General features: G+C 43.1%; 1 non-coding gene across 1 annotated transcript; it reads left to right on the forward strand.

Moving 5' to 3' along the window:
• Window positions 1-13,052: 13,052 nt before the first annotated feature.
• On the forward strand, window positions 13,053-13,208 carry LOC118999769 (U1 spliceosomal RNA). Its single transcript, XR_005069171.1, has one exon. It is a non-coding gene; the product is annotated as a U1 spliceosomal RNA (small nuclear RNA).
• The last annotated feature ends 10,576 nt before the right edge of the window (window positions 13,209-23,784 follow it).

The raw sequence follows: 23,784 nt of genomic DNA on the forward strand, positions 1-23,784 counted from the left end.
TGTGTGTGTGTGTGTGTAGGTGTAGGTGTATACCCTAAAGGACTTTGATATTGTAATGGAGGCGTTAGGCCTGAATAGCATTAAATAAACATTTTGTTTCCTTTTCACAAGTCTCTGGCATTGAGAGATGTCTTTCCAATTGGCGAGGGACCATCGGCCCAGTAGGGGGTCCAGACGGTATTAGCATACCATCCTCTGGATTCCAGGGCGGTGTATCTGTTCTGTAACAGTATTTTTTTTTTTGGCATCCCTGGGTGGGCCAAATATTGCCCCCTTGGACCTCTGCTTGGTAACACTATGATGCCTCCTCTGCTTACGTGTGGACTAGCAGACCCATACCTACGTACACACATACGTATGTCCATGCATACATACATAGTGGCACGTTGTCTTGATTACTGTTCTTGTTCTTGTTTGTTTTCTGATTTGGAGAAGAGAAAGAGAAAAAATAAGCCTATTTTATGAAGGACAGTGTATGCTGGGAGTTCCAGTGGGCTGCCTGGAGGCGAGACTTCGAACGCAGCAGTGGTCCCATGTAATTTCGGAGTGCCTTTTCTCCCACGTGCTGTGGGCTGGAAGGAGCCTCCATGAAGCCTCCGGGGCTCAGGTTCCGAAACCTTCTGCCCCTCCGTCCTCGCCGTGCAGCTTCCGCCCTCGGATTCATCGCGCATGGCGAGACTTCCATACCGGTTACCACACTCCAGACAGGACGACGAAGGAAAAGAGAAAAGCGAAAGATTCCTTGTTGGTTCTGGAGCTCTTAAAGAACTCCCCACAAGCTGACGCAGCAGACTCTTAACCTTTAACCTTCCCCACAAGCAAAGGGAAGCAAGGAAATGCTGTATCGGGGAGGGGCGCATGGCCACTCCCAACAATGCAGAGAGTCTCAAAATAATCGAAAAGTAGAGAAAAGATATTGAGTGGGCATATAGATCATAGAGCAGAAAATCTGATTTTAAACCAAATAACCAAGGGTCAGGGAGCGTGAGTATGAATATCCTTTAAGTGCCATTATTTGTAATAGAAGTTTAGTGTCTGTAACTTCACGTAAAACTCTTATCTGCTCAAGAATTGAGGTTAACTGTAAACTGTGTAAACATTGTAATAGCAAACATGTTAAAGGTTTAATCTATTGTACACACAAAAATGACAACTCGGGACTGTTTCGTTGTCATCTGGTAATGCATACTGTTCTTAATATCTGAGCCGGCCAAGCTGCTCAAAAGGAGCCCGGCTCTGTAACTGCTAACTGGTTTCTGGAAAAGACCGACCAGTAGAGGGCGCTCCCCAAGGAGGCAGTGAAATCACGAGGCCATTTTGCATTGACATAAGATTCTAAACAAAAACGAAGAAAAAGTTCTTACCTGTATGTTATATTTTACAAACACAATTTTTCTGTGAGGTGGATAGGTTTCCTCATTCTCTTGTCGCTGATAAGGAAAACAATTTACTCTTGAATCATTAAATAATTTGCATAACACCATAAAATATGTTTGTGGTGGAGCTGGTTCTTTAATACAGATCATCTTCCAAAACTCCATGGTTCTCACAAGAGTTCCTAACACTCAAATCATTCTCTCTAAGTAAAGGACATCCAGGAGAAATTCAGGTGCCTGAATTCGTGGCTCCAACAGAACCAGGTCGCCAGGCCGCGAGGCCCGAAGCCGCTGGAGAGGCCGGCTGCACGGACTTCAGTCACGTGACTCCCAGTCTCCAGGACCGCTCGGTACAAGTGTGCAGTCGACACAGACGTGGGGAGTTAGTTGCAAAGGACGGAGCAGCACTTAGACAGGAAATGACTGGGACAAGGTCACGGTCTGGATCGCATTTTCACTCTAGAAAGAAGGTCTCTGCAAAGAGAGCCTTTGTGTACGTAAGTCAAAATTTAATCTGATAGAAAAACCTGATTGAAATTTAATTATTCCAATTATAAAAGACAACTGCTGTCAGGCATTTTCCAGCGTGAATGCGGATGAAGAAAAACAGCCCCGTTTGTCAGTGGGACGGAAAGTTCAGCTTTTATAAGGCCATGCTTGTTGCCAGACGGCTCTCAAAAGACCTCACGGATGACTAATTATTTGGTTACCTCTTTTAATAGGCTGAATACAAACTCCTAACATCTGTTCCTGTCTGAAACTATAGAACCCGGCTATCCATCACTTCGTTTTGTTGTTCAGAGCACAAACAGGCCTAACATAATTAATCAAGAAAATGACTCATCAGTGGCCATGAATCGGTCATGGCCTGCCACTGTTAAAATGCAAACACAGTCCGCATGGGGGTGGGGTGGGGCAAGGGGGGGGCGAGGGGGGAACTGCGTCGTCACTTTGTTACACTAGGGCTTACGGCGAATGCTTGACAAATACTATAAACAATTTTATACAGTACTTTATTTTCTGCGTGAGGGGAACTTGGAAAGACTATAGAGAAAACTACGATAATGATTCAAAGGGCTAGAAAAGGCAGATAAATGATTTAAGGTTGAAGTATTTATTTAGGTTGAAGCAGAAAAGTTCCAAGAGTACCTCATTGTGCACAGTATCTTCAAGTACATTGTATAATCATTGATTTTGACCATGCAGTGTAATCTTCAGTGAAAGAAAGGAACTATGCATAACACGATACATTTAAAATACACACATGTAGAAAACTACAGAGCTATTCATGGGAATAGTTGCCAAGAGAATCTGGAGAATCTCTTTCCTCAACTCACCTTATAAAGAGATTAGATGTTCAACAAACGAGAGCTTGTCGATTGAGTTTGCATTGTGACACTTTGTGTCGGATGCCTGGGGCGCAGTGACGGAAGTGGTTGGGACCACAGTGCAGATGACCCTTGCTATGCTGGAAACAAGGCAAAGAGTGGAAAGTGCTTTTAAACGAGAACAAAGAGTGGAAAGTGCTTTTAAATGAGAGAATGGCATGAGGAACTGTATTGTAGGACGGTAACTTCAACAGAACCTGAGTCATCCTATGATGTCTGGGATTTGTTTAATTTATTATTATTTGTCTGGGATCGCAACAAAATACCAAGCTATGTCTGAGTCAAAAATTCTAAAAATTCTACCCATATTGGCAGAATTGTTGAAGCTGACCCCCCCACCTGAGTGCGTATGGACGCAACCAGTTCCCCATACTTGCATGATAACATTCGATACCAAAGAAGTCTTTTTTTTATTAGAGGTCTATTTTTTATTTAGAGGGCTGACATTGCTTAATAAGAACATGCAAGTTTTGAGGGTACATGTTCATGACACATGATCTGTGCGTTATACTGTATGCCCACCACCCGGGTCAAATCATCTTACATATGTGGTCCCTTTTACTCTTTGCTACCCCTCCACCTCCCTTCCCTTTGGCAACCACAAGACTATTGTCTGTGTCTATGAGTTTTTGTTTGGTTGTTTTCTTGTTTATTCATTTGTTGCTTTTAGGTTTTTTTAAAGATTTTATTTATTTATCTTTAGAGGGGAAGGGAAGGTGAGAGGGAAAGAACTATCAGTGTATGATTGCCCCCCATGCATCCCCTGTTGGGAACTGGCCTGCAACCCAGGCACGAGCCCTGACTGGGAATCGAACCATGATCCTCTGGTTCACAGGCCCGCGCTCAATCCACTGAGCTACACCAGCCAGGGCTGCTTTCAGTTTTATATACTACATATGAGTGAACTCATACGGTTCTTACATTTTCTTTCTGACTTATTTCTGACTTATTTTTTCTTTTCTTTCTTACCATGATATTCTTGAGATCCATCCATGTGGTTGCAAAAGGCAGTACATCATCTTTTCCTACGGCTGAGTAGTACTCCATAGCTTCTATGCCCACCCCTTCTTTATCCAACTGTCTATCAAAAAACACTTTGGTCATTTCCATGTCTTGGCTACTGTGAATGATGTTGCAATGAACAAAGGGGTGCATATATATATATATATTTTTAATAACTGTTTTCAAATCGTTCATATGTGAAGGACCCATACACTGAAAACTACAAAGCATTTAACCGAGGAAATACAAGACCTGTACTCAGAAAAATTATAGGACTAAGAAAATTGAAGGAAGTTGAAAAAGATAAAAGGAAGTGGAAGCATATACTGTGTTCAGTGATTGAAAGAATTCACATCATTAAAATGTCCATACCACCCAAAGCAATCTATAGAATCAATGCAATTTCTATTAAAATTCCAATAATATATTTTACATATTCTAGAAAAATATTCTAAAAAATTATAAGGAACCAAAAGGACCCTGAATAGCCACAGCAATCTTAAGAAGGAGAAAGTTGGAGGTATCATGATACCTGGTATAAAACTACACTACGAGGCCACTGTAATCACAACAGCCTGGTGCTGGCATAAGAACAGGCACATGGACCAATGGAATGGAACAGAGAGCCCAGAAATCAGTCCACACCTATAGGGTCAATTCATTTTTGACAAGGAAATGAAGAACATACAATGGAGTAAAGGCAGTCTCTTCAATAAACGGTGTTCAAAAAATTTGGCAGGTACATGCAAAAAATGAAACTGGACCACCAACTTACACCACACACAAGAATAAACTCAAAATGGATAAAAGGCTTAAATAGAAGTTATGAAACCATAAAAATCCTAGAAGAAAACATAAGTGGTAAAATCTCAGATCTTACCATAAGTGGTAAAATATTGTAGCAATATTTTTGCTGATATATGTCCTGAGGCCAGGGAAACAAAGAAAAAAAATAAACAAATGGGACCACATCAGACTAAAAAGGTTCTGCACAGCAAAAGAAAATGAACATCAACAAAATGAAAAGACAACCCACTGAATGGAAGAACATATTTTCCAGTGATACATCTGTTGAGGGGTTAATTCCCAAAGTACATAAAGAACTTATACAAATCAACATCAACGAGGTAAAGAATACAATTAAAAAATGGGCAAAGGAGCCCTGGCTGGCATAGCTCAGTGGATTGAGCACGGGCCTGTGAACCAAAAGATCGTGGTTCGATTCCCAGTCAGGGCACATGCCTGGGTTCCAGGCCAGTTCCCAGCAGAGGACACACCAGAAGCAACCATACATTGATATTTCTCTTCCTCTCTCTTGCCCTTCCCCTCTAAAGATAAATAAATAAATAAATCTTTTAAAAAATGGGCAAAGGATCGGATGAGACCCTTCTTCCAAGAGGACATACAGATGGCCAATAGACAAAGAAAAGATGCTCAACGTCACTAGTCACCAGAAAAATGCAAATTAAAACCATAATGAGATATCACCTTACATCTGGCAGAATGGCCACCATCCATAAATCAACAAACAGCAAGTGCTGGTGAGAACGTGGAGAAAAGGGAGCCCTGGGGCATTGTTGGTGGGAATGCAGATCAGTGCAGCCAATGCGGAAACAGTACAGAGTTTCCTTTAAAAATTAGAAATGGAACTGCTTCCTAACCCAATGGTCCCACTTCCGAGAATGTATCCTCAGAACCCTGAAACACTATGTGCAGCCCTATGTTTATTGCAGCCTTGTTTATCATAGCCAAGATCTGGAAACTGTGCACGGGTCCACCCGTTGATGAGGGGACAAACTAGTCATGGCACAGTCTCACCTTTCACAACAGTACAGATGGACGGGCCTGGGGATTATCACGCTGAGGGAGATACGCCAGTCCAAGGCAGACAAATGCCTCATGATCCCACTTATATGTTGGAATCTAGAGAACGAAACAAACTGACGAACAAAACAGAAACAGAGGCATGGATGACAACTGTCAGAAGGGAGGAGGGACTGGATGAAAAAAGGTGAAGGGATTAGCCAAAGTATATGCACACATGGACACTACGGCACATGGGGTAACACTGCCTGTTAACCCGTCAACGCAGACAACAGCGTGGTGACAGCCAGAGGGAAAGGGGGGCGGCGGCAGGTGGGGGGTGAGGCAAGGGGTCGGGGGGATGGAGAAAGACTTCACTTGGGGCGGTAGGCACATGATACAGTGTGGGGGTGATATTCTCTTTAGTTGTACATTTGAAATCTGTTTGATTTTGGGAACCAATATCACCCCCAACAAATTCAATAGAAAAAGACACAATGAAATGAAAAGATATTTTATATTCATGAATTGGAAGAATCAATATAGTTAAAACATCAATATTACCCAAAACAACATACTAATTTAAGGCAAATTCACTACCAAGGACATGTTTTAAAGAAATAGGCCCCCCAAAATCATCAGACAGGTACAGAACCCCAGAACACCCTGAACAGCACAAACAATCCTGGGGGTGGGGGGAGAGCCAAAGGTATCACACTCTCCGACTTCAGATTATACTGTAAAGCAACAACAATCAAAATAGCATCATATTGGTAGCAAAACAGACACACGGAACAATCAAACAGGATTAAGAGCTCAGAAATAGCCAAAAACATACAATACAGAAGACAACGCCTTTTTAATAAATGGTGTTGGGAAAATTGGAAAGCCACATGCAAAAGACCAAAACTAGGAATAAGACTTTTTTTAAAAGATTTTATTTATTTATCTTTAGAGGGGAGGGGAAGGAGAGAGGGAGAGAAATATCAATGTATGGTTGCCTCTCGTGAGTCCCCTGCTGAGAACTGGCCTGCAACCCAGGCATGTGCCCTGACTGGGAATCGAACCGCGATCGTGTGGTTTACAGGCCTGTGCTCAATCCACTGAGCTACACCAGCCAGGGCTTGGAATAAGACTTTTCTTGAAGTGCTGATAGCCAAAGGACTCGTCCCCTGCAGTAGTCCCTGTACTATTTTGTGGGAGCCCACCAGGCCGCAGGGGACCACGGACAGAGCCCCCACTGTGAAAACGGTGGCGGGACTTGGTTTCTGGTCCCTGGAGCCGGCGGGTATCTTGACATCTTCCGGACCTTCTCCTTCTCAGCCTTGAAGGAAAGAACAAGGTCTTGGCATGTGCGTCATGTTCCAAGGAAGTGATAGTCATGAGGACACTGCTATCTGTGGGCTAATGTTCTCAGGATGTGAGAACATCTTGCCCTCTTGATAGCTTTCGGTAATGTACAAACTTTTGTAAAACAGCATTGTTCTCAGGCCACTGTAGTTCTGCATATAAGCCAGCAGTTCCTTGAATAAACTCGCCATTTGCCAGTAAGAGCACTTGGACCTCTCCATTCTTTTAATTAAGGTAAGTCCATCGTCTCACCTCGAGAACACCTTGCTGCCGCGGGCGGCGGCACTATTTTTTCTCTAAGTCCACATGAAATGTGTTTGACAGTCACAAATGAGGCTCTGCTTTCTTGAGAAATCATCTCCATGTAGATAGTCAGCACCTGTTCACCTTTCCTCGGGAGCACCAGCAAGTGTAGACTTGTCAGGCCCCAGAGAGTTCACAAAGCTTCGTACTTTCACAGGTTTTGAAGCAGGACCTCGAGGATCTCAAATTTCCTAACATTCTGCCCTTGTGCAGTGTGTGGACTGCGTACTGCAAAATTCCGAGGGCAGAAATAAAGCTCCATCAGAATACTGCATGTCAACTATAATTGAAAAGTCAATCGACCAATCAATAGGGGAAAAATAGCTCAAACTTACCTTCCCAAAAAGGACCATGAAGTGTCAAGAAAAATAAAGCCCTGTGGTTTGTCACCTCACCTGAGGCACGAGATGACTCGGGAACAGGAGGCTCTTACCTATAATTTACCGCAAGGCACCGAGAGATTTCCAAGGCAGATACCTGGAAGACAATTCTGGAGAATCTAGTTTTCAGACCTTGGGTTCCCACCTTCTCTGAAATAACGTTCTCTCTTGATGTCCCCAATGTGGGGCTGTATTTCACAAACTGAGGTTGTCTCTGACAACTCCCTCCTCCAGCTTTGCCTGACTTCATAGATCTTTCTCTCTGTGCACTTGTACGCCACATGGTCAGGCTTATAGCTAGAGTCTTTCTCTTGCCCCACCAAAAAAGGCTAACCCACCTTCCTTGAGGTTGTAGAGGCTGCTGGAAAATACATGCGGGCTTCTGCTGGCATAATTTTGGGGTCTTTCATGAATCTAGTGATCTTCTGACTGAATAAACTTTGTAACTTACTGAAAAATACTTATTCCGCCACAGGCTGACTCATATTTCATGAACATTGCCATGTTCTCCTTTATATGTTACCGTTTATCACAATAGCCCATAAACATCACTTCTCTCCTTCTCTTATCAAAAGGAGGAGAAACCAACTAATGCTTAGCCTCTATCTCAGAACTGCCCGTGCCCCTTGCACACTTACTAGACACACCTTGGAAAAATCAGGACTCCACTCAGCTCACAGATGGATTATACAACTAATGGCAGAAATGAGGAATTCTGGTCTGACTATTATGGGTCTCCCTTAATCCTCAGAATACAATCCCGTAATGAGAAGCAAATCAGTTCAAAGGACAAAACTGACTGCCTTCACCAGAAGTTTCCAATGGGCCAGAGAAAGGAAGTTGATTTATAAACAAACTGTAGATGTGTGTCTCATGTCTGTGTGCCCGTGACATTGAGATGCTTAGGAAATAGCGAGCCTGCCGGGTCAAATGGTAGGCGAGTCAAAGAACCTCTGGACAAGCTAATGCTGCGAAATACAGCTCCTGTTTCCAAGGTACTTTCCAGTCATGAAAAACTGGCCGATGTTGAGACTCAGGGGAATATCCTGCCTCAACAGTACACTCTCCGGGCCGTCCTTGCAAACGGGACTGTGACATTTCCCCCAACCAAGTCTTCGGGGAGTTCAAAGAAAGCATTATAACATGCACAGTTCTGCTCCACATCAGATAAAAACATTGTAAATGACCTGGATAAAAACTATATTAATAGACCCCAGCAGCCCCGGGACAGAAATCCGACTGTGGCCGAGGAAGTCATCCAGGACCCGGCTGAGGGCGTACCTGAGATACTCGCACCTCAGCAGGAGGAAACTGGCCATTGTTCCAAAGCAACACTGGCCGTAAGCTTTACACAGACACAACTGTGGAGTGTGTCTTTTGTGCCGGCCTCACCTGCCAACAGCACGATTCTAGCAAAGCAGTCAAGGTGGGGAAGGGACAGTCGCCAAACCTGGAGGACCCACGTCAATACCTTAGATGAACTCTGCGCTAATGCCCACTTGCAGTGGAATATGAATGTTTTTCGGTTGTTGTCTGCTTATTTTCAGGATGGGTCAAGCCCTCCCCTCTTGAAGAGCTATGTCTCTGGAAATAGCAAAAACGCTACTCAGATTTATGGCTTGTGCTTGGGACATTCTAACCCTCTTTAGACTTACTGTCATTAATCAATTCTACAAAGTACTACCACTTACTCAAATATTCTGCTTTCTATGCCAGGGGTTGACAAAACAATGACCTAAGGAACAAATCTAGTCTGCCAACCATTTTTGTAAATAAAGTTTTATTAGAACCAATTCATTTCATATTCTTTATGGTGACATTTATGCTACAGCAGAAGATTTGAGTAGTTATAAGAGAGACCACAGGGCCCACAAACCTAAATTATATATTTTCTGACTCTTTACAGAAAATGTTTGCTGATTCCAGGTCTATACCATCCTCGACTTTCAGGCAAATGGGAGGAATATGCATATGAAACTGAGCCAAACTTTCCCAAAACAGTTCAAACTGTACAGACCCAGAGTCTCAGCCAAGATGGAAGAATAGGCAGAAATGCTTCACTTCCTCACACAACCAAAAGAAGGACAGCAACAAATTTAAAAACAAAAAACAACCAGAAGTGCCAGAAAATTTAACTATATGGAAGTCTGACAACCATGGAGTTAAAGAAGAAGCATTCATCCAGACCAGTGAGCCAAGACCGAAAAAAAAAAGGGGCACAAATGAAAGAACAGCTCAAAGCTCCAGAAAAAAATACAACTGAATGATGAAGAGATAGCCAACCTATCAGATACACAGTTCAAAACACTGGGAATCGGGATGCTCACAGAAATGGATGAGTATGGTTGCAAAACAGAAGAAAAAGTGAAGGCTATGAAAAGTGAAATACAGGAAAACGTACAGGGAACCAACAATGGTGGGAAGGAAACCAGGACTCAAATCAAGGGTTTGGAACAGAAGAAAGAAGGAAACATTCAACTAGAACAGAATAAAGAAACAAGGATTTAAAATAATGAGGAGAGGCTTAGGAACCTGCAGGACATCTTTAAATGTTACAATATCTGAATCACGGGGGTGCCAGAAGGAGATGAACAAGAGCAAGAAAATGAAAACGTATCTGAAAAAAATAATTAAGGAGAACGTCCTCAATCTGGCAAAGCTAATAGACTTCCAGGAAGTCCAGTAAGCTCTAAGAGTCCAAAAATTGGACCCAAAGAAGAACACACCAAGGCACATCATAATTACATTACTCAAGATTAAAGATAAGGAGAGAATCTTAAAAGCAGCAAGAGAAATGGAGACAGTTACCTACAAAGGAGTTCACAGAAGACCATCAGCTGATTTCTCAAAAGAAACTTTGCAGGCAAGAAGTGGGGGAAAGAAGCATTCAAAGTCATGAAAGGCAAGGACCTATATCCAAGATTGCTCTATCCAGCAAAACTTTCATCTAGAATGGAAGGGCAGATAAAGCACTTCTCAGATAAGGTCAAGTTCAAGAAGTTCATCATCACCAAACCTTTATTATATAAAATGTTAAAGGGACTTATCTAAGAAAAAGAAGATCAAAACTATGAACAATAAAATGACAACAAACTCACAACTATCGAAAATCAAACCTAAATAAAACAAAAACAAAACAAACAAAGCAAACAACAGAATAGGGACAGAATCACAGAAATAGAAATCCCCTGGAGGGTTATCAGGGGGGAGAGGGAAGGGAGAGAACGGGGAGAAGGCACAAGGAATAAGGAGCATAAACGGTAGGTACAAAACAGACAGGGGGCGGGTAAGAACAGACAGGAAATGGAGAAGCCAAAGAACTTACATGCACGACCCATGGACACGAACTAAGGGTGGGGGCAGAATGCTGGAGGGTGGGTGTGGAAGTTCAGAGAGGAGGGGAGTAAAGGGGAGAAAAATGGGACAACCGTAATAGCATAATCAATAAAATATACTTAAAATAAGAACTGTACAGGCCCATTGGAATGGACATAGCTATAGTTACAAAGAGATCAGACCACTTGGTAGTTAATTGGCTTTCTGTAAATTAGAAAAGGTCAACTCATAAATCCAGTAACACCATTTAGGATTTTTGCTGCCCTTTGCTGCAAGAAGACGTGGTCAAATAGTGCCAGGAACTCACACATAACACACAGTCTTATCAAAATATATGGACTTCTCCTCAACATCAAACAAATCAACCTTTGCATGAACTAGAACCTGGAAACTTGGTTTTCTGGACTATATATCAAGATAAAAAACAGCCCTTGACCCCTTTGAACAGAACATTATCAGGTACTCGGAACAACTGTCACAGGGGCAAATCTCCAAGACTTTGGTTTGCAGATCAGTAAATTCCCATTAAGGATCATCCTTGGATCCTTACAAGGCCAAGGAGAGAGCTCAACCCTAGGGAAGTAAAACAACGCTTTATATTCTGAAAAGCTCACGCATGCTGTCAGCTGGGAAATAACTTGAAGGGAGGAACAGGTGGAAAAGGGAAACTTACTAAATGGCTGCTGCAACTGACCAGGTGAGAGAGAGTTAGGTCTGGGATCAGCCACTGTCCACTGCATTCACGGTGGGAGGAAGCGTAGACTCAAACATAACTGGGCAGTTTTCAAGCAAAGATTCATGGGAAGGAAACCTGGAAGAAACAAGCAGAGGAGCTACATTCTGAATCAAAAGGAAAGTTTTTTTCTCCTACTCCAGGCCCCAAAGTCACAAAGCCCAGGTATTTGAAAGGACGAATTCTATCAAATTACTGAAGGAAAAATAACCTTTATTGTCTACACACTACTGAGAAGAAATACAAAAAGAGCTAATGGCTTCGTTGTATAAAGGTCCTATAACATCCTTGCGAAAGCTGAACAAGGACTGTTCAATAAAAGAAATAGATAGCTCAGTGTTATTCCTTAAACCATGTACAAATCTGACATAACATGTTACCAGATAGATTTCCGAAGATTACTTTTAAAACCACATCATGCCCTAGTTGCATTTATTCAAGGCATCTAAGGACATCCAATTTAATTTATTACCTAAAAAGATTAAAGGAGAAAAGTTTATATGATCTTCCCAAAAGTTTTCATACATTTATTTTTTGCTAAAATTTATCCAGCAATTCGGTCACGAAAGGATCTAAATGCTTTCAAAATGGATTTCGGCAACAGCTTTTCCCTGTTATATGGTTAACATATGAATACACATTGACAGGTAAAATCCAAAAGACTGAATATGATGGGAGCATTAAATGGCTGAAACAGAATCCAGTACCATCTCGTACAGCGGGGCCCCGGTACCCGTCATTCATTCGTGCGGAACTCGCCAGCAGTGCCCATGCCGACCAGGACCAAAGCGTGCAGCGCTGTCTCTCGTGGGCGGCTGTGGCTCACAGAAGCTCTAGTGAGGAGCACCGAGTGCTAGCACATTTTTTCTCATCAAAATGTGCCGAGTTCATGCTTTGACAAGTTCTGAAGCCAACAACTGCTGAGACGCGACTGTGCCTCACTTCCCTACCTCCCACAGATGGGAATGTGGGCTCGCCATTTCACACGAGCCAGAAATAAATGTTGGGTACTCAGTGTGGCCCATCACCGAAATCAGCCCTGTAGGTCCCAAACTAATCTACTAAAACAATAAAGATGTTTAAATGTGACAATTGCTGAGCCGTTTATCCCACTTCGAATCTCATTTCCGATGCATCTGAAGAAAAATATTTAGATGAAGACACTAAAATTTGCCCTGGCTGGTGTGGCTCAGGCTGAGCACAGCCTGCAAACCACTGGTGAGGTCCCGGGTCAGGGCACAGGCCTGGGTTGCGGGCCTGCCTGGTTCCTGGTTGGTTGCGTGTGTGAAAAGCAACCAGTGGATATTTCTCTAGCACATGGATGTTTCTCTCCCTCCTTTCCCCCCTTCTAAAAAAAAAAAAGATTTTGAAACTTTTAGGATTACCTACCTGGCAGGAGAGATGCCATGACTGCGAAGGTGGTTTTCCCAGAGCGAGGCTCATCCATGGCACTCGGCACGTGCGGACCCCTGCAATCTCCCCAAATGTGGGAACTCGATGCAGAACCTGTGAGGGCCCGCACCCACGCTCTCCCCTGAAACCAGTTTATGAAAATATTGTCAAGATAAACCTGATCTATCACTCTAATGTCAGTTTTACTTGATGGCTCAGAGAAATTACACAATTTGTGTAAGATCACAAGTATATAATATTTCATAGATTTAAATTCTTATATGCTCTACTCCAAAGCCTATGGTTTAATTACCACCCTTTATTGCAACCCTTTCTTGCTATGGACTTAAACACAACATCGGTAGGAATTTTTAAATCAAAACTTGATCATTTTAAGATATTTTCCCAATTGTCAGGAATTTCCATAAATTTTTATCTTTCAACAACAATACTCCAGAGGAAAAAGTTTTTGAAGCAGTGGCTTAGGTAACTCTACAAATCTAAGGAATTTAAATATTGAAACCTAGCCCATTGGCTCTGTGCAGAAGACAGTTAATGTTTATGACTTTTTCTCCATCATTTTTCCATTTTTAGGTTTAGTGCAGATGACTTCTCATTGCACAGAGATGGGCACTTCCATTTATTGGCCTGTAAGTGCAAGGCATTGTGTTACACATATGTAAATAGGTATTTTATATAAGTTTTATGGTAGGCTATCTAGGAAGTGTTATTTTCCTTTTACAGAAAAGAAACTGAGGTTTTGGGAAGTGAAAAATCTGACCAAAGAAAAAGTGAAGCGTTGAACAGTACGACTTATCAGGAAATACTGAAGCTTTAAAATTATATGTTACTCAAATAAAAGTAAAAATGTTTAGTTCAAATAGAGTATTTCCTTACATTTTCCCAAAGGAAAGTAAGCCATTATTCCAGCCATCCAATTCAGAAAAGGTCATTAAAACTATTAAAATTTTTTAATACTAATCTATTGAAAATTAGTGTTATAAAACTACATTTCAAATTTTTGTATAAACTTTACTATAACATAAGAGAGATAGGCATTGCACAAATGATAAATAAAATACACAACCATTCCCAGAAATATTCACATACATTTATAATCATACATGATGCCTTATACTTTTCTAACTATCAGAAAGCTTTAAAATATGCAAAACCCTTGTCTAGCGTCTAGGCTGAGAATCACATGTGAGGTCACACAGCCTAAAACGGTATGATCTTACCAACAAGCCTGTGAAGTTGGAACTGTTTTTCCTGTTTTATAAAAGATCAGCGTAGAAACATTAAGAATTTTGCCCAAGGATGTCCAGCTAAACAAAACTGAGATGTAAATGAAGCAAAGCAATTTTTAAAAATCAACCTTAGAAAGTAAACCAATAAAAGAGAAAAAAACAAAGAACAAAACCCCCAAAATCAACATTAAAATGATACAACTCACAAACGAAGAATGGTGGTCTAGTGTCGACAACACGCGAGATTTCATTGTATTGGCTCAGACTTAATTCCCACCTCATCCGGGATGTTTTGTACCCATAACTGGAGTGTGGCCTTTCCAAGTGTCACATCTGTGAAACAGGAAGCCAGTTCTGACCAGGCAGGTGTGGGCAGTGTCGAAGGCGACACGCAACGGCACTCACACACACTCACACGGGATGGGTTAAAAGGAGATTAATACTGTACTGCTATTTACATCGCTTTGGAAGTGATCATTCAGTCTTCCATTGGAAAATACGGGCATTGTTTTTAAGGGGGAAATATCAAAAGAAAGACCATACTTTTAAAGGAACTGATGAACCATCCCTCATAGGCATCAAGTCAATGTTGAAGGCAATTACACAACAGCAGCCTCCCCAGAAACCTTAGTTAAAGCAATTTCAATCTATGACACCTCCTTCCTGAGAATACTACTGGGCTAGTTCAGGAAAGCTGAGCTCAAGCATGCCTGCACTCAAAGCTCAGCCCAGTCCGAGATCATGCCAGTGATTATTTTCCAGGGTTCTAAACTCTTACCTTTCCTAATATTCACTTACAAACACGATGAACTATGTAACTATTAAAACAATAAAAGAAGAGGTAATGTCTTTTTTAATCTAAAAACAAAGTAGAACCTTCACAAGTATGATAGAAAACTAGAAGCCATACACAGGGTGCATTTTATCATATAAAACTTGAAATCTTGCCCTGCCTGGTGTGACTCAGTGGATTGAGCACCAGCCTGAGAACCGAAGTGTCGCCGGTTCGATTCCCAGTTAGGGCACATGCCTGGGTTGCAGGCCAGGTCCCCAGTAGAGGGCAGGCGAGAGGCAACCACACATTGATGTTTTCCTGTTTTTTCCCCTTTTTCCTCCTCACTCTAAATATAAATAAATAAACTATTTTTTAAGTTGAAATTTTATTACTGATACATGTAGAAAAATCCACCAGAAATAAATTGCAAAACACAAAAGACTACGCGGGAAAAAATTGCTACAAATATTATAAGCAAAGGGGCTTGTTCTTCTTTTAGCATCCAAGAAATTTTATGTCTAGTTTTCCATACAAGTAGCCTCATGGTTCACAAGGGGGATTTGCAGCGCTGCTCTGAGAGAAGTAGCCTAGAAACGGGGACTAGTTGGATAAATGATACCATCTCTACACCATTTTAAACGTAGTGGTCATTAAAATAAATGCTTCAGCTATGAAAAGATTTATAAGACATGTCAGATGAAAATAGAGTTCCTAAACATTTGATAGCATGCTCCTATTGGCAGGCCTGGGGGCTTACCGAAGAAAACGGGACCCTGCGAGTGGCTGAGGGTAGGACAGAAGATGTGTAATGGTTATGTAATACGTACTCGGAGTGTTGAGATATTTTTCCACTTGCTTCCATGTATTTTTTAAAAGAATAAAAACCACCTGTCATATGAAGTGGGAAAGGGTAGTCTATTTTCTAAAGTATATAGTTTTCTTTGATAATTTTAAAGCAATGCTTATTTCTTCCAGCCACAAGCAAGTTTAGAAAGGTTGAATCTCAGAATGATATTACTATGAAAGCAAATTTACTATTCTGCACTCACACAGTGGCCTGAAAATAGTCCAGGTGTTTGCAGTCACGATTATTTATGACATTCAGTATAAGAATTTCTTCAAGAGGAGCAATTCTCAAGTGAAAAACTAATTTGAAATATATCCTCTATCACCAGTGAGAAGTCTAACGTGTGTGTAGCACCTCTCTTCAAAGGGAGGTCCGAGATCTTTCATAAACATCACAAAGAACTTAACAGGATGTTTCTCTTGGTCTTAAATTGAGTTGGCTGTTAATTTACTCAAACGTTATTGATTATTTTTCCTCGTGTAATAGGAAGATAAATAACCACAGCGGCTCCAAAATCTATTCTTATTTTGATTCCAAAGGAACTGGGGTTATTATTTCTTGTGTGAAACAGACATTCTTGTCATGAATACACCATAACAATGCTTAAAATCAATGCTTTCAAGAACTATGTATTGCTTTTGTTAGTTATGTGTAGCTTTATTATAAAAAGCTGTTTTAATTTTGAAAAATAAGTTATTTTAACAAAAGTGATACCTTTTATCATAGTTTAAAATACTTCTGAAATGTCACATATCAAATCACTAGTAGGCACCCTCTTCCAAGTTAGCACAGTTCCGCGGACACAGCAGCACAATGGATATCGCGACAGCAAATGTCCTCTGCGAATTCCCGAACAAGAAGAACGCGCTCATTCGGTCAACGATTTGGAAAAGCATTTAGAGTGTTTGCTGTTTGGAAGGTTTGGCTCCCAACAACATTGCGATTTAAACCTTACGGATGCGCCGGAAGTGTGGTGTCCTCTGTTACTTCCTCCTGTTTGCAACTCAGCTGTGCTGGTCCCCTGGCCTGAGACATCGCCTGGCCCTCCTGTGTCCCCTGAAAACTGGGAGTCAGCTCCCTTCCCTTCCCTCTGCCTGTCTGTTCTTTGGAGCTCCTTTTGAAGCTGGGGAAAAAGACTCTGGCCTCTGAATGGATGGTTAATCCCCCTTAATAAGTTCCTCTGATCAACCAGCTTGCAATTAGGAGTGGACCGCTCCCCTGCCTCGGAACTTTTCTGCGGGACTTAGAAAGTCCGGTGAACGTTACGCACGAAGAATGAAGGCAGTGTTGACGCAACGGGCATCACGACACGGGCCCTCCCGTGAACACAACGTTTTCTTCACTTTTTAAAAAATACTCTCTCCACAGGATTTTTAAGATAAACTGCATAAAGCCTCAAGATTATTTTATTTTATGACTATCACTTTTTTCTCCTCTGTGTGAGGGAAGTCTCGTCTCTGAAAAGCACAGCCTCCTTTCATCCCCGATGGAAAATTAGCAGCCATCGTGTGATGCTTGTCTGGTGTATTTGCTGGATGTAGCCAAAATCCAATCAGATGAACTCCACTGGATCTGAACCAAGAGATTAATTGTATTAAAAAAGTTTACGTATAAAGTAGAATGTCCACTTTTTTTAAAGGGAAGACAGGCATACAGCTGGGCAACTAGACAGGATTTTAGAGCGTGATTTTTTTAAGCATGTGAACTCATACCTGATGACGATATACCGACCTTGGGTCTGGAGTCCTAAGTTCTGCCTCTGGACGTATTAAGCCCAGGTGGCATCTCTGTGTTGTAATTATTTTTCACTCAAAAAATGTATCCAGTGCACACTTATGAAGTTAGCACCAGCACAGAAGGTCAGTAAGTGGTCATTTGCTTCCCTCCCCCTCGAAAGTGTGGGTCCCTGTCTCCTCACCCCCACTCGCCCTCCATTATCTCTTCTTTAGAGATTTGTCACAGTAAACACTAATTGTTTCTTTTTCTAAAGACATCCAACCACAGAGAGCTGCTCCTGCCCAGGAATGACGGCTCGTCTCATTTTAATGCCCTGGCAACCGGAACATAAAAGACCTAATTTAGTCTTGCTGATCTGGATGAAATTACATTTACTAATTATCAAACAGCCAAGTGCTCTTTCTGCCTGCGCAAAGAAGTTTATCTAGAGGGTCACAGAGGGCGAAGAAGGGAGCCGTAGAAGAAATGGGCTCAGGAAACAAGTTACAGAGGCCACAGGGGGGCCTTGGAGCTCAGGGGGGAGGGAGGGGCAGGGACAACCTGCCTGTGGAAGAGGGCAGGGAAAGCGCCCAGGGGCTCCACAGAGACACCCACGCGGGGCCCTGCGTCCTGAGGTCTTTTAAAGGCAGGGATTTTAGGCGAGGCCCCAGGGGAGCATCTCAACAAAATACTCACCGGCCTCCGAAGGGTATCCTTACAGGGTTGTGGTCCTCACTGATTGGTCAGCGCCAGGGCAGGGTCATTGGTCAGTGCGGCAGGTCCCCACATCAGCTGTCTGGTTTTGCTGCATTTCTGGACCTGCCGCTGAAACACGACAGAGGCCTGTATGTCATCTCAGGGAGGAAAGGTCAGGGGGTCCAAAGCACATAACCGGTGATATGCTGGGGTGGGGGGGGGAAGGTCGCCCAGGGGGCGAGGTCCTTGCTTTCCCAGTTTTGCCCGTTGCTAGGCACCCAGGGCTTTTTCGGCCCAGGTGACCTTCTATACTGGCTGCCCACATCGGCCTCACTGCCGAGCACGACTCCTCATTTCTTCTTCCTCTAAAAGAGCAGCGAATAATACAGTTTGCCCCCTGAAACTATTAACCCAGTGGCCTACTTTCAGTCACCCCTCTCCTAGATCAGGTCAATTGATTTTCCCAGATTACCACATCTCTTTATTCTCTCACGAGCATTCTTAGCGTTTTAAAAGGGCAGTGGAGAAGTCCTGCAAAGTCTGTGGTCAGAACACTAGGGTTTGTAATCTAGTCTCCTTCCCAGCCAGCTGCAGTTCTCAGCAAAGTCACCGAGAGTCCTATAATTTTATTTTTATTTTTTTAGTTTTTGGACTGGGAGTCCCTGGCCCTGACCCTGGGAGCGGAGGGTGTGGGGAGGAGTGACATCTCACACAAAGGGAAGCGGCAGATGGGAGGGACAGCCTGGGTGGCTCATCTCTGTCCAGGTAGGGAAGTGACAGAAGAGGCGGTGGTGATGAGACCCATGCGACCGAGGGCTGGGCACCCGGGGGCTCAGGGAGGCAGCTTACCAGGCACCATGCTCTCCCCACTGCCTCAAGGACCCCCATCCTTTCCCTCCCTCCCACTTCTCTTCCAGGCCGGAGGGTGTAGGCAGCCGGCTTTAGATCCCTCAGCTGCCCGTAGCCCCCGATGGAAGCCCAACCCAGAGGTCCTCAGGGTTCCAGCTTCCCCTGATCCTTGAAGGCTTTTCTTGCAGAGAAGGTGCCTCCTTCCACAGATCAGCTCCTCCAAGCAGAGAAGCAAAGGGATGGGGAGCAACTGCACTCTGTGCTCATCCCGCACCCTGGACTGTCGGGTCCCCGCCTGCCCCTTGCCGTGCTCTGGGTCAAGCCGGGCACAGGACCCTCTCTTCTCAGCCCAGGGAGGGATGCGTGTCCACAGGTGCAGGTGCGGCTCTACCAAAAGCACGGGGACGACAGAGGGGACACAAGCATGGGAGGCAGCCCAGGAGTCCAGTTCCCGGGGCTCCTCAGACTCTCACTGCCGCTCACCTACCAGCGTGGGACTCGCTGCCTGGGCCCAGATGCCTGCCCAGCCCAGCTGCCCAGTCCCCACACACACAGACCCCTACATTCAGCAGCCGCCTGGCAAGGACACCCTGGTGTCCTGGCTGAGGAACCTTTCCTCTCCCTGACACTAGAGCTGCCATCCAGGGCCACTCAGAGGGCTGGGGACATCTAGGCCATCTCCACATTTCCAGGCTCTCAGCAAAATGCAAATGGAAGAGAGGTGAACATAGTGTTTTAAGAGTTATGGCATATGCACCCCCCAAAAAATCCAATTTAAAAATAGACAGAGGTCCTGAATAAACACTTCTCCATAGAGGACATACAGATGGATGACAGACATATGGAAAGATGATCAACATCACTAATCATGAGAGAAATGATCAAACGGATTTAACTGGTACCTACAGAGCATTCCAACCCAAAGCAGTAGAGTATGCATTCTTTTCAAGTGCACATGGAACATTTGCTAGGACAGACCACTTGTTGGGACACAAAACAAGTCTCAATAAATTTAAGAAGGCTGAAATCATATCAAGCATCTTCTCTGATCATAATGGTATGAAACTAGAAATCAATCACAAGAAGAAAACTGAAAAATACACAAAGTCATGGATGCTAAATGACATGGTATTAAACAATGAATGGGTCAACAATGAGATCAAAGAACAAATCAAAAAATAACTTGAAACAAATTAAAATGTGAACATAACAACCCAAAATCTGTAGGACATGAGGAAAGCAATCTTAGGAAGGAAATTCATAGCATTACAGGCCTAGCTTCAGAAATAAGAAAAAATTCAAATAAACAATCTTATAAAAAAGGAACTTGAAAAAAGAGCAATAAACAAAGCCCAAAGTGAGTAGAAGTAAGGAAATAATAAAGATCAGAGCAGAAATAAACAAAAGAGCCTTAAAAATACAATACAGAAGATCAATGAATCCAAGAGCTGATTCTTTGAAAAGATAAACAAGATTGACAAACCACAGCCAGACTCATGAAGAAAAAAAAGAGAGGACACAAGCAAACAGAATCAGAAACAAAAGAGGAGTAGTAACAACTGACACCAAAGAAATACAAAGGATTGTAAGAAAATATGAAATACGCCAGCTAATTGGACAACCGGATAAAATGGATACATTCCTAGAAATGTACAGTCTTCCAAAACTAAATCAGGAAGAATCAGAGAATCTGAATAGATAGGTTACACCTTGTGGAATTGTAGTAGTAACTAAAAAAGAAAAAAGAAATTCCCAACAAACAAAAACCCTGGACCAGAGAGCTTCACAGTTCTCTAAATTTTACCAAACTTTCCCAGAAAAACTAATACTTCTCCTTCTCAAACTATTTCAGGAAATTGAACACGAGAGAATGCTCTCCAGTAGGAGACCATTCTGCCCGGCGTGGGCCGAGCCCCCAGGGGCAGACATTTACTGCAAAGTAACTTCCTAAAATCCATGCCAAACCTTCCAAGGATGAGTGTAACCAGTCCAACCACTTTTGCCCTTTTCATTTGCAAATATCCCTCTTCTGTGATGTGATTAGCCCCACTGGCTCCTTTGCTGTCTGTATAAGGTAACTACCTGAAGCAACCTGTGCATAGTAAATGAGGACCATCCTGTAATGTGTCAAGAAGCCCAATAAAAGCCGGTCATGGCAAGGGCCTCGGCTTTTGCTCCGCTTGAGAGAAAAGCCATGCTGTTCCTTTTCCTCCACAGGACTCGGTAGTCCATGTGACCATCTTATTTCATCCATAATGACACAGGCACTGCAGGCTGGTGTCTGCATCACTCCCCAGCTCATTTTATGAACTAGCATTATCCTAATTCTAAAACCAGATAAAGACACTGCAAAAAAAGAAAAGAATATGCCAATATTCCTGAAGTATAGATGCTAAAATCCTCAACAAAATATTAGCAAACCAAATGAAGCTACGCATCAAAAAGACCATACACCATGATCCAATGGGATTTATCCCAGAAATGCAAGGTTGGCACAACCTTCACAGATCAATAAATGTGATTCACCATCTAAACAGAACCAAGTGTCCTTTTTAAAAGAGAACATTTGAAAGGTCGTTAAGAGAAATAAGAGGGGACTTCCGCCAAGATGGAGGCATAGGTGGAAACACTGTGCCTTCTCCCACAACCAAGTTTGAATACAACAAAGGTTTGGAGAACAAAGACACAGCCAAAGAACAGAAAATTGAATTATATGGAAGTCCTACAACAACAAACCGTTCAACGGGGACAGTAAGAGGGGCAGAGCCAGCAGCGGAGCAGGGTCGGGCAGGAAAGATCCCCCGACCTAGGCGCACAGGCAGCCTGGAACCAGTCGGGGTGTGGGGCAGACTGACCGCGGTCACACATTCGCGAACAGTGAGACAGACCACGCAGGCCCCAGGGGGCAAACCCAGTGGTGGAGGGCTGACAGCGGTGGCACACTCGCATGCAGTGGGACAAAAGGCGCGTGTCCTGGTGACAGTGGCAGCTGCGGCACCTGTGGTGGCGGTGGCGGCGGGAGGTGGCAGACGGGACGCCATTGCTCCTCTTTGACCCCGCCCCCACATACAACGTCACAACCCAGCGACTTAGTTGCCCTGCTCTGGTGAACACCTAGGGCTCCAATCCTCATACATAACAGGTGTGAACAGACCAAAACATGGCTCAAGAACTCAAAGCCCCAGAGCCCATAACTCTAAGCGACCAACAGATTGCCAGCCTCTCAGATGCACAGTTCAAGACACTATTTATCAGTATGCTCACAGAACTGGTGGATTATAGTCACAAATTAGAGGAACATATGAAGGCTAAACTAATTGAAATGAAGGGAGAGGCACAGGAAACCAATAGTGATGGAAAGGAAACTGGGACTCAAATCAATAGAATGGACCAGAAGGAAGAACAAAACATCCAACCAGAAAGGAATGAAGAAATGAGAATTCAAAAAAATGAGGAGAGGCTTAGGAACCTCCACAACATCTTTAAATGTTCCAACATCCGAATTATAGGGGTACCAGAAGGGGGAAAGAAACAGCCATGAGTGGAAAATGTACTTGAACAAATAATAAAGGAGAACTTCCCCAGTCTGGCAAAGGAAATAGACTTCCAGGAAATCCAGGAAGCTCAGAGAGTCCCAAAGAAGTTGGACCCAAGAAGGAACACACCAAGGCACATCATAATTACATTAGCCAAGATGAAAATGAAGGAGACAATCCTAGAAGCAGCAAGAGATAAGGGGACAGTCACCTACAAAGGAGTTCCCATCAGACTGTCAGCTGATTTCTCAAAAGAGACCTTACAGGCAAGAAGGGGCTGGAAAGAAGTATTCCAAGTCATGAAATCCAAAGACCTACAGCCAAGATTGCTTTATCCAGCAAAGCTTTCATTTAGAATGGAAGGACAGATAAAGTGCTTCTCAGATAAGGTCAAGTTCAAGGAGTTCATCATCACCAAGCCCTTATTATATGAAATGCTAAAGGGACTTATATAAGAAAAAGAAGATGAAAAATATGAACAGTGAAAGGACAGCAAACACACAGTTATTAACAACCACACCTAAAACAAAAGCAAACCAAGAGGACAGTTAGATCAGGAGTGGAACCATAGAAATGAAGAACACATGGAGGGTTAGCAACAGGGGAGTGGGAGGAGGAGAAGGGGGGAGAAGGCACAGAAAGTAGCATAGACGGTAGGTAGAAAATAGATAGGGGGGAGGGCAAGAATAGTGGGGGAAATATAGAATCTAAAGAACTTGAGACACGTGGTTATAAACTAAGGGGGGGAGAATGGTGGGGGAGGGAGTGTGCGGGTGGAGGGGAATGAAGGGGGGAATAGAACAACTGTAATGGTATAATCAATAAAAAATATTTAAAAAAGAGAAATAAGAACAAAAACCAAAAGCCAGTTTTAGAACCCATCCTCTCTTTCACAGAACGGTCGACCGTACACAGTTCACACACACGCTAGCAGTTTTTTCTGTGCCATTGCAAGTGTAAGTCTGCTCCGTGACAGTGCAAACCTCATCATCATCGTGTAAATTTACTGTAACTCCCAGTGATGTAGGAGTGGGAAGAAGCGCTGTAGAAAG

The sequence above is a fragment of the Sturnira hondurensis genome, unplaced genomic scaffold (genome assembly GCF_014824575.4).
Source record: "Sturnira hondurensis isolate 20B ecotype Veracruz unplaced genomic scaffold, ASM1482457v3 Scaffold0015262, whole genome shotgun sequence".
In the NCBI taxonomy this organism is placed as follows: Eukaryota; Metazoa; Chordata; class Mammalia; order Chiroptera; family Phyllostomidae; genus Sturnira; species Sturnira hondurensis.